Below are 17,766 nucleotides of genomic sequence, written 5' to 3'. Positions count from 1 at the left end.
ATAGCAATAAAATGATTTATAATGGCATTTTGGAATATATCAGGGCTTTTCTCAACTATTGTCAAAGAAACTTCCTCAAGCAGCAGATGAGTGCCAATGTAGAGACCCACAGCCAGACACAACGCTGAGAATATTAGACTTTGGAATTCTCTGGCCTAAACTGTGTGCTTCCATCTAATCTCTCCCCTCAGGGCTCAGGGAACACTACAGCAGATGAGAGAGAAAGAGTGTTGGAGGCAGAATGGATAGAGGACACCAAGAGAACAAGACCCTCTACACCAACAAGATAGATGCACACATGAACACACAGAGACTGTGACAACATACACAAGGCCTACACTGGCCCTTAACAATTAGGATCCCACAGCTAAAACTAGAGTGTTCACATTCCTCCATTTCTAACCCAGTATCTATTTCCAATGTCTAGGCAATTGCAAATAAAAGTCTAGTTTTCTCTAAGAGAGTCTCACTAACGCAACAAAAATCTTCTTTTAAGTATAGGCTACAAAGCTAGCAGTAGATTCCCAAGAGAAAGCAATCACGTCTTTGGAGTTTCTTTGTGTCATCATGTCCTGTCAGGGCATTTCATTTTTTTCTCTTTTATTTTATGTTTTGTATTTTTGTATGTATTATGGCTTCTAGGTAAGTGGTTTCATAAGGTTCCTGAGAGTGTGAACAAGTGGGTCTCTATGTCTATACCTGTTTCTTATGTGCTTTCTTAGAGAATTTTCCTCTTGTGTGGTAGTTTTGTACCATTCAGATATATTAGTTTTTGTTTCATATGCTTCTGTTTTATATTATATTTAAAAAGTATTCCATAGAAGCCTGACTGTTTTCCAATGAGAGATAGAATGGGGTTTGATCTGGGCAGGAGAAGAATAGAGTGGGGAAACTGAAAGTGGGATATATCATGTATTTAAAAAAGGTATTTTCAATAAGTGAAACGGAAAGATAAAAAAGACATAAAAATATAATTGGAAATCATAATATCTAAGCAAATGATGAGTAAGCTAAAATTATGAAAAAGCAGAGAATTATGAGTCCCCAAACTTACAAGATATCATGATTTCAATTCTTAAATTTTCTCATTTATTGGAATAGATTTTTTTCATACACTATATTCTTATCATGGTTTTCCTTACCCCACTCCTCCCAGATCATCCCTACCTTTCTACCCACCCAAAACACACCCTTTCTGTTTCCTTCTCAGTTAAAACACAGAGACATGTAAGATAAATTAGTACATAAGTAAATAAAACCAATACAATCTAGTAAACAATCATACACATAGAAAAAGTCATAAATCTCCATTGAGATCTGAAGCAGTGAAAAATGCCATAACACAAGTGGAAATTGTCTTTAAAATGAGCTCATGCCCTTTCTTTAAAATGTAATAAATACCTTGTGGTGGAAAATAAACCTAGACAGTTATCTCTCTAGAGATAACATATGGCTCAAGTTAAAAATTTATTAAAATAAGCAATGGTCAAATTTATTCTTATAGTAACAATTACAGATATTGTGCTTAGAGTCAGAAGCTATAAGAAAGATATTTACACTCTCAGACCCTATACTTCAAGCTAAGGTACTTCTTTAATAAGCAACTCTCCAGGTCAAGTATTTCAATATTCTAACGGAATCCAACATATATATCAGTTCACATAAACAAGGACTACATTGACTAATATACAAATGATTATTTGTTATCATTTTTGTTAATTACTTCCTACTTCCTTAAGAAAAAATTTACCTGAAATGAAAAATGAAATGGAAGATAAGCTTATTTTGCCTCCTGATGTTTAAGAAATACCATCATTATTAAAGGAAAGACACATAGGATTCAGGTGGGCTGCAGGTGGTGAGATTGGTTGTATCAACATTTCATAGTAGAGGACAAGGAATCTGAGACTGAAGGCCAAAGCTTGAGGTAGGTACAACCTTCAAAATTCTGTGAATAGTGACCTGCTTTCAGTATATAAGCTCAAATGCTTTGAAATCCTACCTCGCCCTCCTTCAAAGTTCTCCCCCATACCAGAAATCAGTATCACAAAACAATGAATTAGAGAAAGAACAGTGGTCATCATTAAAATATTCCAAATTTCAGACCCACAACCAATATCTAAGTGTAGTATTGAGATAATCTGGGCTATGCTGTGACATGTCATAACATCAGGTCTGCTAGCTATAACACACATTACCTCTGTGTGGGTTCAGTTCCACAGCAGGCATATAAACTTTTTCAGCAGAAGTCATTCCAGATGTAATATGGTCTTAGGCCTTCCCTAATTACTGGACTCTGGACTTCCTATAGACCATTGTCAGTTAATTCTGAAACTTTGATGGAAACTGCCATGGACTACTCATGTTTAAAACTCTTTTTATTTCCTGCAACACAGAACCATTTTTTAAATGCTGCCAATCCTGTAACCATCTTAAACTGTATCGTGATGGCTCGCGTCATAGTTACAACAGTCTCTTTGTGATAACCCATGGTAATAAGTCTGTATTTTATCAGTTTATATCAGGGATCCATTTGGCCAGCATTTTCAATTAAATACATTCCAAAGGAACTGCCATATTCGCATTTGGAGTCTTCTAATTGTGCTGTTTTAAAGTGAGAGGAACCTAAATATTTTCACTGTGCACAGCATAACTGTTCTTCTTAGTGGTATTGGTGGTATTCCTCTCTTTGTCAATTCCAGGAGCTTTGTCACAAACTGAGTACGACTTTAAGTTACTGGGTTTGAACCAAGATTAAGAAATTCATTATTTCTCTCTATTAGTTCTTTGAGAATTGTGTTCAGTGGGTACTATAGATTTTCTTCCCCTTCTTCCAGTTATATTAGGTCTAACACCTGTCTATACCCCAAGAACTTTCTGCCATACTTTTCTACCATCAAGGAAAATGAGTCCTATTCTTAAAATTTTTGGATTGTATTCCACTGGAACATAGTTGACTAACGCAGTGTATAACTCTTGAAACTAATTCTCATTTTTTCTCCCCATGGATGTGTCAAATGCCAGTAATTCCTCAGCTAGTGGCAGGTCTTCATAGCTACCTGCAATCTCAATTGAGGGATTTGGTCCTCTGTGTGCTTGCACTAGGTTTGTGCATGTTGTCATAATTAATGTAAGTTCATATGCTCAACTGCCTTGTTATGGGCTGAGGAATTGTTTTCTAGTAGTAATCAACCATGGTTCTTACTTACAATAGGGAGGAGGTGGAAGGCAGGGCAGGAGGAGAGGAGGGAAGGGAACTGCAGTCGATACATAAAATAAATGTAAAAATGTTATTTAAATAAGTTAAAATAGAATGTTTTCAATTTATTTCATAATTTGAAGTATTGTTGGCTACCCACCACCCCCACTTCCCCAGAGTACTCTTGAGTGAGAGCATTAGAAAATATTAGATAGAAGGATTTAGAGTGTGAAGATAAACAGATAGAAAATATAGGATTGCCCACATTTTATTTATCCATTCTTTAGTTGAAGGGCATCTAGGTTGTTTCCAGGTTCTGGCTATTACAAATAATGCTGCTGTGAACATAGTTGAGTATGTGTCCTTGTGGTATGATTGAACATTCCTTGGGTATATTTCCAAGAGTGGAATAGCTGGGTCTTGAGGGAGGTTGATTTCTAATTTTCCAAGAAAGCGCCATATTGATTTCCAAAGTGGCTGTACAAGTTTGCATTCCCACCAACAGTGGAGGAGTGTTCCCCTTGAACCACATCCTCTCCAACATAAGCTGTCTTCAGTGTTTTTGATCTTAACCATTTTGATGGAAGAATCAGAGTGCTAGAGAGGTCCCCAGAAATCCACAAAGATACCTCCACAATAGACGACTGGCAATGGTGATTGGATGGCTGAACACCCTAACTGTCATAATAGAACTCTCATCCAGTGACTGGTGGAAGCAGATGCAGAGATCTATGGCCAAGCCCCAGGTGGAGCTCCAGGAGTCCAATCAGTGAGAGAGGCAGGATTATATGACAAAGAAATGTCGAGACTATGATTGGCAAAAACACAGGGACAAATAGCCAAACTAGTGGAAACACATGAACTGTGAACCAATAGCTGAGGAGCCCCCATGGAACTGGATCAGGCCCTCTGGATAAGTGAGACAGTTGATGAGCTTGAACTATTTAGGAGGCCCCCAGGCAGTGGAACCAGGACCTGTCCTTGGTACATGAGCTGGCTTTTTGGAACCTAGGGCCTATTCTGAGACACTTTGCTCAGCCTTGGTGTAGGGATGAGGAGACTGGAACTGCCTCAACTGAATCTACCAGGCTGGGCTGACTCCCTAGGGGAGACCTTGCCTAGGAGAAGGTGGGAATGGGGGGTGGATTGGAGGGGAAGCCTGGGTGGTGGGAGGAGGGAGGACAGGGTAATCTGTGGCTGATATGTAAAATTAAATTAATTATAAAATAAAAATATTAAAAAAGAAACCCTTTAAAAATATAAATAAATTTAAAAAAATATAGGATGGCCTCCAAGGGCCCAGAACCTATTCCAAAAGACCCTGACTGTCTCTGCCCTAGGGTATTCATTGAAATGCCAAGGGGTGGAGCAAAAGATCTCCCCCACAACAAAGCCAAGTCTAGACCATCTCTGACACGTGCACTCAGGCCTGTGGTCCAATCATCTTCTCTGTGCAAACCTGCTGTGTAAAGCCACTAGGAACCTGAAAATGGGCTTCCACAGGTCCCCCGTTCTTAATATATAAAAAATAAGCCGTTATTAAGAGGTCACAACAATCTCCATAACTGTTACACCTCCCAGTATGAGAGTAAATGATGATAAAGATGGCATTTTTCTTGGATTGGGTCCAAGTTGACCATAGCAGTCTTTAGCTGCATCCAGCCCTTTCTAAACCAAAAATTCTTAATCAGTTGCAAATTTAAAGCAAATCTTAGCTTCATCATTACCTTTAACAGATTAACACACACATACACACACACACATATATTTCCCTCAATCTTACAACTTAAATCAAACTCTGAACAGAACCATTTGAATTTCTTACTAACATCAGAAAATCTTCTGATGTATACACAAACTTAAATATTTCCTTAACTTCAAAGCAGAGTGCATTAATATCAATAGGTTAACATAATAATTTATACAAACATATATTCACCCTTAATTCATTCATAACTCCACCTTTTCTTTTTTTTTTTTTTTTTTTTTTCACCAAAGAAAAAGAGGCTTGAATTTATTTATAAGGGGGTGGAGGGAAGGGAGTGATTGGAGGAAGAAGGGGAAGGAGGGAGGTGATGTAATTATACTTAAATATGTTTGAAAAATATTGTAGTTTACTAAACATAATTCACAATGACTGATATTTACATACAGTGACATTCAGGATGCTCTTTTGTGACAACAGTGTAGAAAACCATTCTAGCTTGTGTTGTTTAAGGAGGGCAGCCAATGTAAAGTTTGTAATTTTTATTTCTACTTTTAGTGTTTTTCAGAATCCTCTTCATGTTGGATTGAAACAACCTTCCTGATTTTATGCAGGATCTACACATAAGGCAAAAGAGACAAAATAACATTGAGCTGAAAAAAGGGTGTTATATCAATAGCTCTGAAAATTCAAATATACCTTATAAATTTGGGAACACACCATTTGTGTCACATAAAAAAGTAAGTGCTAATGAAAACAAACATTCAATCATGCTAGGGAGAACATTTTGGTTTAATTTCAGAAGTCAGGTGTGCAACTGAACAAAAATTTGTGCCACATTTTTAAGTAAAATGAAATGTGAAGTTAATGAGGAATGTGCCAAATTAGAGCAAAAATTTTAATGAATATATTTTAAGCATAGTACTGAAATGGTTGCTGTGCATGAGGGAGTAACCAAGGTATAATTTAAATATAAATAATCAAAGTCAAGTCAAAGTTGTCTTTGCCTTAGAGCACTCCTATTTATACTAGCCCTTCTTTTTTTTTTTTTCTTTTTCTTTTTTTTTTCTTTTTTTATTTTATTTTATTTTTATTTTTTTAAATTTTTATTTTGCAATACAATTCAGTTCTACATATCAGCCACAGATTCCCTTGTTCTCCCCCCTCCCGCCTCCCTCACCTTCCCCCCCAGCCCGCCCCCATTCCTATCTCCTCCAGGGCAAAGCCTTCCCCACAGACTGAGATCAACCTGGTGGACTCAGTCCAGGTAGGTCCAGTCCCCTCCTCCCAGGCTGAGCCAAGGGACCCTGAATAGGCCCCAGGTTTCAACCAGCCGACTCATGCAATGAGCACAGGACCCGGTGCCACTGCCTGGATGCCTCCCAAACAGATCAGGCCAATCAACTGTCTCACCCACTCAGAGGGCCTGATCCAGTTGGTGACCCCTCAGCCATTGGTTCATATTTCATGTGTTTCCGTTCGTTCGGCTATTTGTCTCTGTGCTTAATCCGACCATGGTCTCAACAATTCTCGCTCATATAAACCCTCCTCATTCTCACTAATTGGACTCCCAGAGATCCACCTGGGGCCTAGTCATGGATCTCTGCATCCAGATCCCTCAGTAGTTGGATGAGGTTTTTAGCACGACAATTAGGGTGTTTGGCCATCCCATCACCAGAGTAGGTCAGTTCGGACTGTCTCTCGACCATTGCCAGCAGTCTGTTGTGGGGGTATCTTTGTGGATTTCTGTGGGCCTCTCTAGCACTTTGTTTCTTCCTATTCTCATGTGGTCTTCATTTACCATGGTCTCCTATTCCTTGTTCTCCCTCTCTGTTGTTGATCCAGCTGGGATCTCCCACTCACCCAAGCTCTCTTTCCCTCGACCCTCGCCCTTCACTACCCCCACTCATGTCCAGGCTGTTCATGTAGATCTCATTTCATTTCTCTGTCATTGGGCGATCCCTGTGTCTTTCTTGGGGTCCTGTTTTCCAGGTAGCCTGCCTGGTGATGTGAGTAGCAGTCCAGTCATCCTTGTTCCACATCTAGTATCCTGTTATGAGTGAGTACATACCATGTTTGTCTTTCTGAGTCTGGGATACCTCACTCAGGATGATTTTTTCTAGATCCATCCATTTGTCTGCAAACCTCATGATGTCATTGTTTTTCTCTGCTGAGTAGTATTCCATTGTGTATATGTACCACATTTTGTTTATCCATTCTTCAGTTGAAGGGCATCTAGGTTGTTTCCATGTTCTGGCTATTACAAACAATGCTGATATGAACATAGCTGAACAAGTGCTCTTGTGGTGTGGTTGGGCATTCCTTGGGTATATGCCCAAGAGTGGTATAGCTGGATCTTGGGGGAAATGGATTCCCAATTTTCTAAGAAATCGCCATATTGATTTCCAAAGTGGTTGTACAAGCTTGCATTCCCACCAGCAGTGGAGGAGAGTTCCCCTAGCTCCACATCCTCTCCAGCATAAGGTGTCTTCAGTGTTTTTGATCTTAGCCATTCTGACAGGCGTAAGGTAGTATCTCAGAGTTGTTTTGATTTGCATTTCCCTGATGATTAGGGATGTTGAGCAATTCCTTAAATGTCTTTCAGCCATTTGAGTTTCCTCTGTTGAGAATTCTCTGTTTAGTTCTATAGCCCATTTCTTAATTGGACTGTTGGGCATTTTGGTGTCTAATTTCTTGAGTTCCTTATATATTCTGGATATCAGTCCTCTGTCAGATGTGGGATTGGTGAATATCTTTTCCCATTCTGTAGGCTGTCGCTTTGCTTTGTTGACCGTATCCTTTGCCCTACAAAAGCTTCTCAGTTTCAAGAGGTCCCATTGATTGATTGTTTCTCTCAGTGTCTGTGCTACTGGTGTTCTATTTAGAAAGTGGTCTCCTATGCCAATGCGTTCAAGACTACTTCCAACTTTCTCTTCTAGCAGGTTCAGAGTAGCTGGATTTATGTTGAGGTCCTTGATCCACTTGGAATTAAGTTTTGTGCACGGTGATAGATATGGATCTATTTGCAGCCTTCTACATGTTGATATCCAGTTTTGCCAGCACCATTTGTTGAAGATGCTTTCTTTTTTCCATTGTGCACTTTTGGCTTCTTTGTCAAAAATTCACTAGTGACTTAAAAGCACACCTGAAAGTTCTAGAACAGGAAGAAGCAAAGTCTCCCAGGAAAAATAGATGCCAGGAAATTATCAAAGTGAGAGCTGAAATCAATAAAATAGAAACAAAGAGAACAATACAAAAAATTAATGAAACAAAGAGTTGGTTCTTTGAGAAAATCAACAAGATAGACAAGCCCTTATCCAAACTAACCAAAAGACAGAGAGAGAGCATCCAAATCAACAAAATCAGAAATGAAAAGGGGGACATAACAACAGACATTGAGGAAATCCAGAGAATCATCAGGTCATACTTCAAAAACCTCTATTCCACAAAACTGGAAAACCTAAAAGAAATGGATAATTTTCTGGATAGTTACCACATACCTAAATTAAATCAAGACCAGATAAACTATTTAAATAGTCCAATAACCCCTAACGAAATAGAAACAGTCATTAAAAGTCTCCCAACCAAAAAAAGCCCAGGACCAGATGGTTTCAGTGCAGAATTCTACCAGATCTTCAAAGAAGAGTTAATACCAATACTCTCTAAATTGTTCCATACAATAGAAACAGAAGGAACATTACCAAACTCCTTCTATGAGGCTACAATTACCCTGATTCCCAAACCAAACTAGGATACAACAAAGAAAGAGAACTACAGACCGATCTCCCTCATGAACATTGATGCAAAAATACTCAATAAAATACTGGCAAACAGACTCCAAGAACACATCAAAACAATTATCCACCATGATCAAGTAGGATTCATTCCAGGGATGCAAGGATGGTTCAACATACGAAAGTCTGTCAATGTGATACACCATATAAACAAACTCAAAGAAAAAAACCACATGATCATCTCACTAGATGCTGAAAAGGCATTTGACAAAATCCAACACCCCTTCATGATAAAGGTCTTGGAGCGATCAGGAATACAGGGAACATACCTAAACATAATAAAGGCAATTTACAGCAAGCCAACAGCCAACATCAAATTAAATGGAGAGAAACTCAAAGCAATTTCACTAAAATCAGGAACGAGGCAAGGCTGTCCGCTCTCCCCATACTTATTCAATATAGTACTTGAAGTTCTAGCCAGAGCAATAAGACAACATAAGGAGATTAAGGGGATACAAATCGGAAAGGAAGAAGTCAAGCTTTCCCTATTTGCAGATGACATGATAGTATACTTGAGCAACCCCAAAGATTCCACCAAGGAACTGATACAACTTATAAACACCTTCAGCAACATAGCAGGATACAAGATCAACTCAAAAAAATCAGTAGCCCTCCTATATACAATGGACAAAAAAGCGGAGAAGGAAATCAGAGATAATCAGTTTTTTTATAATCTACTGGCTGTTAACTTTAACAAATAAAGGAGTGTATAAACTATGTCAAAGTCTATGATTAAGTTGAAAACAAGACAGATTCTACCATTGAGAATTTGTTCATAATTATGACTTTTTTTTTTTTTTTTGGTTTTTCGAGACAGGGTTTCTCCGTGTAGCTTTGTGCCTCTCCTGGAACTCACTTGGTAGCCCAGGCTGGCCTCGAACTCACAGAGATCCACCTGGCTCTGCCTCCCGAGTGCTGGGATTAAAGGCGTGCGCAACCACCGCCCGGCAATTATGACTTTTTTAAATACATTTTTCATACAATTTGTTCTGATCATGGTTTTCCCACCCTAATCCTCTCTCATATTCTTCATACTTTTGACACATCTAACCCTCTGACATTTTTTTCTGAAAAAAAAAACAGGAAAAATAAAAAATACAAAAGAAATATATAAAAACATTATGATAAAGTAAGAGAAACAAATACAATGGCAAAGAGACACACACAAATAGACAGACAGACAGACAGACACAGACACACAGACACACACACAGACACACACACAGACACACACACACACACACACACACACACACACACACATATTCATGCACATAGGACTCCAGCCTGCAAGTGGAGCTAGTGCAATAGTAGCATAAATCTTGGTTTGAGGAGTCACCAACCAACATCTGGTTTGACTTAAGGTCCACACCATGAAAGGGAAAACACACCTGGCACTGTTTTCATGATTAAGCACCTTAGAATAGGCAACCCAAGGACCTATGGTAAAACCAAGTACTACTGTTATAATGAAGGAATAAAATGACACCTAAGGGCATTCTGGTATATAGTAGTGCTTTGCACAGCCGTTGTCAGAAAACTTTCCTTCTGAAACAGATGGAAACAATAAAGAGACCCACAGGCAGACTTTGTGCAAAGACTTGGAACACTCAGCCTTAAGTGGGATCACTCCACCAAATCCCTCTTCTCAGGACACAAGGATCCCCGTGGAAGGTATGGTAGAAAGAGTGTCATAACCAGAGGGGATAGAAGACACCAAGAAAGCAAGGCCTTCTAGAGCAACAGGGTAAATGCACATATGAAATCACAGAGGCTGAGGTAACATTTCCAAAGCCTGCACTATTCTGTGCAGGATGGGTTCTTTGGCTGAAAGGAGAAATGGACACATGACTCAACTCCTAACCCTTTAGGTACCTCCAATTGGTAGCCATTTGCAAGTGAAAATTTAAGTTTAGGCTGCAAAACTAAATCTGGATGGCCAAAAAAAAGCCAAACTCAATGGGATTTTAGAGGTTCCTTCTATCATAACATCCTGTCAATCTCTTCATTATTTATTTTATATATTAATATATATTACATAGTACATAATTCATATTTATATATTATATGAATGAAAAAATAAATGATAAAGGAAAGGACATAGTTGGTGCTGAATATGCTGGAGGAGAAAGTTTATGATAGACATGAGGGAGAGCATAGCCAGAGGCAGAGATGTCTGGGAGAGTCAAGAATGAACATGACCAGACAAAGCCATGTGAGGAGAAATGGGTGAGGAGAGAAAAGATGAGGGGAATTTGGTGCAGCAGCCAGGGTCCTGTGTTTGTATACTTAGTGAGATTCCACTGAAGAAAATTATTTTTTCCTTTCCTTTCCTAACCTGTCCTAAAGTCTCTGTGGTGATCACTGAAGATGTTGTAACTGCCTTAGTAAAAGCATCTGGTGTTTTTAAATAATTAAAAATAAACAAATAAATCTTAAAAATAAATAAATTAATAAATAAATAAATTTTAATAAATAAACCAATGTATGAAAAATTGACCACAAAAAAGTGGAAATTGTTTTAAACATAAGCTCACATTTGTTGGCTGAGTTTCTCTGTCTCAGCAGCTCTTTCCCAAAGGCTTATATTACAAATGCTTGGCAGTAGCACAGGCTTATTACTAACTTACTCTTACATTTTAAATTAACTAATATTCACTATTTATGCTCTACCACATGGCAGTACTTTTATTAACATGGCATGTTCATTCTGCACCCTCTGCATCTGCCTGGTGAGTCCTCTGACTCTTCCCTCTTCTTCCTAGAATTCTTCTATTCTGTCTCTCAAAACTAATTATACCCTGTTCTGCTATTGGTCAATCAGCTTCTTTATTAACCAATGAGAATAATACATATTCACAGTGTACAGAAGGATTGTTACACAGCATTTACTCCTTTTTGTCTAATTAAAAAGAAAGATTCTAACTGCAAAATAGTAAGATTATATACAACAACAAAAAAGTTATCAGGAATTGAAGTTTCATATCCCATCCATTTGTATTTGTCAAAATTAGAGAAAATACTCAATTGTCTATACTATCTTGGTGAGTCAAAAATTTTGTACCTAACTCACTTTCTATCCTAACTAGGGAAAACTACAGCTATGACTATCTAGTCTTCAAATCCATCAAAGACCCCAAAAGAAATGTGAAATGTTACCTAATGACAGGGACATCTCACTGTTCAGACAGTCACCTTAAATTCTTCTGTAATGTTAGGTCATCCGTCTTTGGCCCATAAGCTTAGTACATCTGAGAGACTTTCCCTTGAAGCAAGGAATTTGGAAGGAATATCCTACCTTGTCTTGGCAAAGTTCAGCAGTCACTTTTCTTGAGTCCTGCTTGTGCAGTTTAGACAGTATATTGTCAGCAATTGTGCCATGATAATTTCTGTGCACATGGCTAGTTTTGCCATAAAGAAAAGAAACTCCATACAGAATACCTTTGATGCCCTTCATTTTCTCTGAAGTAGACTGGTGCTGCCAGGAGTAGATGTGTCTCACTGTCATGAAAAACCTTAGGTTATTAAACATATTAAATGCCATATTCTGTAATTTGTTGAAGATTTTGAAGATGATATTTTGAAATATATGAGTGTATGACCTTGAAATCTACCTAATAAGACTATAAGTTTGCTTGTTATAGATGACTATTAATCTGTGTTTCATAATTATTTTACATTAAATTTTAAATGAACTTCCAGAGTACAATATCCCAAACAAGAGTAGAAACATACATACAGTATAACATAACATAAATAATTTTAAATTTGTATTAATAAATAAAAATCCATACCAATGTAAAATATTTTGAGATTAAAAGCTGTTGTTTGGTTAAAGTAGATTCAATAATCTATCCTTTTGTCCTATCATTTCTATATCATATACCCCTTCATTCCTTTAGAAAGAGATCTTTGACTTTAACTCTGTAATTTAGTTTTTTTGATACTATGACCAATAACAACTTGTAACCAATCCCGCTTATATGAAAACAAACATCCATAACCAATCATTTTGGAATGTAAGCATAGTTCTCTAGACAATTTCCTGTCATTTAGGGCCACTGGTAATCTTTGAGGGACATGGAAGAAGTCAGAACTTTGGTCAAGTCCTGATTGGAGTATTCTGTTTGATGTATAATCTAAGCCAGCAGCCTTGAAGCTGTTCTGGATGCAAAACCCTGAGTAAACTGCAACAGAGGCACTTTAAGATGCTGGAACAACTAGTCCATTCTTTTTTCATTGGTGTCTGGTCTACTTGTTCTGAAAATATATAACTATTTAAAGGTAACATGCATATCTATATTGATGCAAGGAAAGTGTGCATTGTACACAGTCAGTTAAAGATGATTTTTTATTTTGTGTTTGAACATGTAAAATATACAACATATCCCTTGCAGTTCTTGTATTTTTATTTCTATATATCTGCAATCAGGACTGCTGTGGGATGTTCTGTATGGCAAATGTGTTGCTGATTGGTCAATAAATAAAACACTGATTGGCCATTGGCTAGGCAGGAAGTATAGGCGGGACAAGGAGAAGAATAAAGCTGGGAAGTGGAAGGCTGAGTCAGAGAGACACTGCCAGCCGCCACCAGGACAAGCAGCATGTGAACATGCCGATAAGCCACGAGCCACGTGGCAAGGTATAGATTTATAGAAATGGCTTAATTTAAGCTGTAAGAAAAGTTAGCAAGAAGCTTGCCATGGCCATACAGTTTGTAACCAATATAAGTCTCTGTGTTTACTTGGTCGGGTCTAAGTGGCTGTGGGACTGGCAGGTGAGAGAGATTTGTCCTGTGGGCCAGGCAGGAAAACTCTAGCTACAAATGGCGCCCAATGTGGTGGCAAGAGTTTCCACCTAAAAACTGAGAAAAAAGATTCTAAAACGGAGCTAAAAACAGCTTCCTAATTGTCTCTCACAAATGAGCAGCAGCTGTTGGTTTGAGCCACTTGTGGGTTCCTGGTGTGCACGCTCAACCTGCTGAATGGCAGGAATGGGGCCTCTGCAGGTGGCACATTGAGTTGTGTGGTGGATTTGGCCTTTGCTAGTACAGAACAAGAAGAGAGGTTTCTGGGCTGCACACTGCTTGGATAAAGGCATAGAGACCCACAATAGCTGCCAGAGCTGGCGGTAATTGTAGCCATGTTGGAAAGCTGAGGTGGGCAGAGCCAGCAGCCACAGCTGCTGCAGTTTAAAGCAATAGATTCACAATAAGAGAGATTCAGATGTAATAGTTTACAATGTGTGTAAAATATACATAGGCTTGAAAGAGAAAAGAAAGGTGATATATACAGTTATAGAAACAAATACATAGTTTTAAAAAATAAAGTCTTTAAAGAGACAGTAAAATTAATATAAAAATAAGCCACATAAAGATGAATATTACACAGAGAATCTGGATTGTGTTGTCTTTGGGATTTTTAACTGCAGAAAAACATTTGATCATAAAAGATGTTGAGTTAAATCAATATGTATATTTTAAAGATACCTTGACTTCAAAATTTGGATGTAAGGATGTGTTGCTTTGGAAAGGAGACTCTGCTTTTGTTCCCACAGAAAGCCAAAGGCTATGGATTTGTTTCAGATTAAGATACATCAGGTTTGACCAGCCAAGACCCCCTGAAAGGTCTTCAATGACACCATGGCCCAGATGATCCAACATCCAGAATGGTTTCAAGGCAACTGGCTCAGATGATACAGCCTCATGGACTATTCCATAATACTAAAATTTTCTTTGTGTCCCCATAAAATACAGCCCCCCCTCCAGCAGGAAGTAGTAAGAGAAGCTACCCCCAAATTCCCAAATTATATGTAATTTTACTTATTTGTAATTTTACTTGTTAAGGTTAAAACCTTCCTTTTTGGAAAAAAAAGGGGAAGTGCTGTGGGATGTTCTATATGGCAAATGTGTTGCTGATTGGTCAATAAATAAAACACTGATTGGCCATGGCTAGGCAGGAAGTATAGGCAGGACAAGGAGGAGAATAAAGCTGGGAAGTGGAAGGCTGAGTCAGAGAGACACTGCCAGCCACCACGATGACAAACAGCATGTGAAGATGCTGGTAAGCCATGAGCCATGTGGCAAGGTATAGATTAATAGAAATGGCTTAATTTAAGCTGTAAGAACAGTTAGCAAGAAGCCTGCCATGGCCATACAGTTTGTAACCAATATAAGTCTCTGTGTTTACTTGGTCGGGTCTGAGCAGCTGTGGGACTGGCAGGTGAGAGAGATTTGTCCTGACTGTTGGCCAGGCAGGAAAACTCTAGCTACACATGACTTTCAGAAGTTCTTTCTCAATCAAACCTGATTTAACTTTAACTTTGAATGAATCCATAGACTTTTATTTTCTGTTGAAGTAAAAGCAGAACCTCTTCCCCCAAATAACGTATCTTTTGATTTCCACTTAGAAGTCAAGACATTTTAAAAATATATAGGTTTTTTTTAATCCAGCATCATATATACCCAATATCTCTTAGCAGCTATTGTTCCATCTTTAGCAATCAAAAACTTCAAAGAGAACACAATAACAAAGAGCATTCAGACACTTTGTATATTTTCCATCTTTATATGGCTTATATTTTGTATTGCTTTATTCCCTTTTTAAGGACTTTTTTCTAAACTTTTTTATATACCATTTCTCTTTTTTCTTTCAAGCCTTCTGACATTTTAAAACACACTGTAACACATTTAGACATTTCTTCCCTCTCAATCCTACTTTACTGCATAACATCAAAGTTTTTCTGACTGCATGAGTCTTTAAACTGCTAAGTTGAATGGCTGGACATGCCTAGGCCTCCAACTCTGCCCTGGCAGTTGGCTCCATACTGCCTGGCTCGCTAAGAGCTCACCTTTTTTATGGAAGCATCAGCAAGAGTCAAATTCACCACCCCAACTCTGGGGATCATCTGGGTCCATGACGGCACTGAGCAGTACCTTGTCCACTGCTCATAAATCCTATCTAGTTGTGTGGTAGCAGGACCTCCCAAAAGAGCCATCCATGCCACTAGCATGAACTAGGAAGCCAAGACTTTTTTTTCCGTTTTTTTCGAGACAGGGTTTCTCTGTGTAGCTTTGTGCCTTTCCTGGAACTTGCTTTGTAGACCAGGCTGGTCTTGAACTCACAGAGATCCACCTGCTTCTGCCTCCCGAATGCTGGGATTAAAGGTATGCGCCACCACTGCCTGGCTGGAAGCAAAGTCTTATGGGTGCCCTGTAAGGAAATGAATGTCTCTAGATAAAGCAAGCAATGTTCAATTTTATTCTTCTAGTAACAGTATATGCAACTACTTTGGTGAGAAATATCAGCTACAACAAAATATTTATTCTCTAAAATGGCAAACGTAAAGTTAAGGAACTTCTTTTTCCATGCACCTCTCCAATTCAAGTATTTTTATTTTCTTAATGAATCCATCACATATGTCAGTTCAAGTGTGAAAGGATTATGTTCACTTATGACAAAAAAATTATTCTTCATTTGTATTAGTTACTTCTTTCTTTCCTGACAAAAAAAAGATACTTGTATTTTTAAAAATGCAATGGAAGATCAGCCTATTTTACTTCCATTTTAGGAGAGATATCATTATTGTTGCAAGGCAGACACAGCAAGATGCAGGAGAGCTCTAGGTGGTGAGAACTTCAGTTCTCAACTCTTAACATAGTAGAAGACAAAGAAGCTGATACTGAAAGCCAAAATCTGAGGTCAGTATAGCTTTCAAACACTTGTGACTAATAATCTATTTCCATTAGAAAGGCTAAGAATCTTAACAGCCTTATAACCTCCACATATGACCTGAACCTGGGTACCACAAAAGACTGAAATAAATCCAAGAAAAGAATCAAGCAAAGACCCTGAATTTCAGACCTTCATGCAATGTATAAGAGTACTATTGAGATGATTCAGTCCCCGCTAGGATATCTCATAACTTCAGATCAGCTTATGTACACACACATTACCCAAGTCTTGGATGAGCACCACACCCTTCATATAGTTATGCTCAGCAAAAGACATCCCAGATTCCATACCATCTTAGGGCCACCTTACGGGATATGGGCACGCCTCACAGCACTTGTCCGTGAATCATGAATCCTGACACCAGCACCTTTGGAGCCCTCATGTTTGCAAGACTTTTTAATTCCTGTAACAGAGAACCATTTCTAAAATTCTGACATGTCCTGCCATCATCTTAAACTGTACCCTTGTGCATGGGTCAAAGTTACAGCAATGTCCTTGTGATAATCCTTGAGAATATGTCTAAATTTGATCATGCTCTGACATGGTTCTATTTGATCAGCATTTTAGTCAAATATATTTCAAAGGATTTGTCATTTTCTCATTGTGAGTCTTCTATAGGTGCTTTTTGCTCCATGGAGATCCTAAATATTTCCACTGTGAGAGCATATGTTTTCTGTATAATGATGTTAATGTCTACCAATTACAGGAGCTTTGCAACATCCTTGCCTGCAACGTTAACTCAACAAGTTTGACCCAAGGTCAAGAAATTCCTGATTTATTATTAGTAGTTCTGAATAAATTTTGTTTAGTGGGTTTTGATGATTATTTTTTCTCAGTCTAGGGACTCTTGAACTAATCTGTATTTTCACCAGCTTAACTTTCTGCCTTATGTTTCAAACATGAAGTAAATAATACTTGTCCCCATAGGTCTGAATTCTTTATTAATCCCCTGGAATATGGTAGAGATATTAGGGTTATTTTTCTTAAGAAAATTAGTGTTAGGTCTTCCTTGCTACCTTTTATCTTAATACAGAGATTTAGTCTCCCCTGTGCTTGCAATAGGCTTGTGCATGCTGTCACACTTAATGTGACTTGATATACTCAACTGCCTTCTTCTGGACTAAGAAAATGTTTCCTTATAGTAAAACAAATGCCACTGACTCTTTTTTTTTTTTTTTTTTTTTTTTTTTTGGTTTTTCAAGACAGGGTTTCTCTGTGTAGCTTTGCGCCTTTCCTGGAACTCACTTGGTAGCCCAGGCTGGCCTTGAACTCTCAGAGATCCGCCTGGCTCTGCCTCCCGAGTGCTGGGATTAAAGGCGTGCGCCACCACCGCCC

Source organism: Peromyscus eremicus, chromosome 23, assembly GCF_949786415.1.
Source record: "Peromyscus eremicus chromosome 23, PerEre_H2_v1, whole genome shotgun sequence".
Classification (NCBI taxonomy): Eukaryota; Metazoa; Chordata; class Mammalia; order Rodentia; family Cricetidae; genus Peromyscus; species Peromyscus eremicus.
Note: the sequence above shows the minus strand (reverse complement) of the source record.